Here is a 2,809-nt window from a genome sequence, read left to right on the forward strand (position 1 = left end):
GTTTTTTTAGTTGATTTTTTTTTATTCTTCAATATTTGATTGATTTGGAATTAAGTTTTTTATTTTTTTTTCTTTCTATAAGATTATCCAAGTCTCATTACCTAGGTAATGAGTTTAACAAGTTAACCCAAGTTAACTCAGATTTTTTTCATAATTGATATATATATAATTTCATCACTTAATATTAGATTGCTTCGGAGTTGAGTTTTATAATTTGTTTTGATTTATTTTCTATAGAGTTATCACAGTCACATAACCTGAGTTGCAAGTTTAACAGGTTAACACGAGTTGACTTGAGTTGTTTGTTTTTTGGTTTTTTTAATTGATTTTTTTTTCAATTTCAGCTTTCAACATTGAGTTAATTGGAAATTGAGTTTCATATTTGGTTTTGACTTATTTTCTATGAAGTTATCTCAGTTTCATAATTTGAATCACAAATTTAAAAGACATGTTATCTTAAATCTTTTTAATCAAACTATATTTTCAATGATTGTTCGATTTATTTTTGGACTTGTCAAGTTAACTGTATCACATTATATTAACTCCATATAATTTATTTTTTATTAAAAAAATAATTAAATTTTTTTTTACACTAAAAAATTTATTTAACCTGTACTCTAGCACAAGCAATCATCTAATATATTTTATTTGTTGTATATGATGGTTTGGCGCTCCAAGACACTTATATTTTACAATCGATCCTCGATATTCCCGTGATTTTTGGATAAAGTAAAGATACTGTATTATCCTTTTGTTTTATAAGCGATGCATACTTGTAAAACCACGACAAATTAGCTAAGGCTATTATCTCTAAGATGACGTGCAATATAACATTGACTTGCTGCATCCAATTATATTATCTAGACAACATGTGTCATGTTGAGAAGATTGTCTTGATCCATGTCGTGGTCTCATCATCTTTAACTTGTTTAATTTCGACAAATAATTATAAAAAAAATATTAAGAGAGCTAGTGATCCACCATGCCCTCCAAGAGATGAATACTGTAGATTCACGTAATGATTTTTTTATTATTGTTATTTTATTCTCTTATTTTTTTATTTTGTTTTCCAACATTCTATTGATTTGGATTTAAATTTTGTTACTCTATTAATATTTTGTTACTCGGTTAATAATTAATTTAGTAAAATAAATTTTAATTTCATTAATTTTAAAATAATTAAAGGTTTGGAGATTAAATTTGAAGCTTAAATAAATATTCAATTTTTTTTTTCTAGTATTATGGATTGATTTGCTTGGAAGGGAAGGAGTTAGTATTTTTTTTATTTTTTCACTCAATTTTTTTTAAAAAATTTCATCCTTTTAAATTTCATCGATTTATTTGTTTTGGATATCTAGATATAAGGATCTCATAATATCAAGGAAAGATTCCATTGCTAGGTTAACGCTCGGTTTAAAAAAATAAAATAAAATTATATTAATATAAACAATTAAGTGTTGAGGGACCAAAATCTAAAATAAAACAAACATGATAGGTTGAAGTTAATTTCCAAGATCAACTTAGCTGACACATGCAACACACACAGCAACGTGTAAGAGAAATTACTGTACTTTTAGGGCACATATAGATCAACTTAGCTGACACATGCAACACAACGTGTAAGAGAAATTACCGTATTCTTGGGGCACATGTGACTTTCTTCTATGTCACTTTCTTTGATAGAATTGGAAGTGGCATGACAAGAGCTTCGAGTTAAGGCAAGGTGTGTTAATGAAGTAATGATGGTGAGGCTTAAATGATTTTTTTTTCTTCTCCTCTATCTTTTCTCTCCAACCTTCTCAATTTTGTGTTAGTTTATTTTCTTCTAATTTTGACCTTAAATATATTTTTTTATCTCTTTTTTTTTTCCAATTCTTAGATTTATATATATATATTATTCCATTTATTGTCTTACTTTGTTATTAAGTAAGATTACATAGATCATATAGATCTTTTTGGGATCTTTTGAAGATATTTTTTCAAATCATTGGCAAGTATATTTTTTTCTACATGTTTGTTTTTATATTAATTTATTTTCAGTTTAATCTTTTAATATTAAGTTGAGGGGTTTGATAGGCTTACACGAGTTTGTTATGGTGGTTTCTATATTCTTTTTATTGATTAATTTTTTTTATTTTATTTTTTTATATTGAATTTGTTGAAAGTTAAACTTTATAATTATTTTTTAATTTTTTTATGGGATTTTTTTTCCTAACCCAGGTTGACCCTAGTTAGGATTGAGTTAGTTTATTTTTTTTAATTTTATTTTTTAGCATTGAGTTAGTTAAGATCTGAATTTTATTATTCTTTTATTTTTTTAAGTGTTTTTTTTCTATGAATCATCATGATAAATTTTTTCATTTAATTTTGTTTATTTATTTATTATTATTATTATTATTATATAATTAAATAAAACTAACTTATTGAACCTAATAAGGTTAACAATCTAAGTTGCAAATTGTTTTTACTTCTTCAAAATATATTTATAGCATTTAAATATTTTTTTATATTGAAAATATTTTTTTATATGACCGTAGCACATAATTAGATTTTAGCCCCTACTTTTTTGAAGTGATGATGATTAAAACTTCCAAATCTTCTTTCACTTTAATTCATTATCAATTTAGTTAATAATTTTATTTATTTATTTCTTGTTCCATTTCACGTGCTAGTAACATCACCTGCCACATGCCGCCCTAGCATCAAAATGTCAAAGGCGACTCACTAACTCACGCAAGCAGCTAGCTAAATTTTTAAAAAATTAATTTTTTAATTTATTTTAAATTAATAAATTTTTAATATTTTTAAA

Source organism: Populus euphratica, unplaced genomic scaffold (genome assembly GCF_000495115.2).
Source record: "Populus euphratica unplaced genomic scaffold, PopEup_1.0 scaffold129.1, whole genome shotgun sequence".
Taxonomy (NCBI): domain Eukaryota; kingdom Viridiplantae; phylum Streptophyta; class Magnoliopsida; order Malpighiales; family Salicaceae; genus Populus; species Populus euphratica.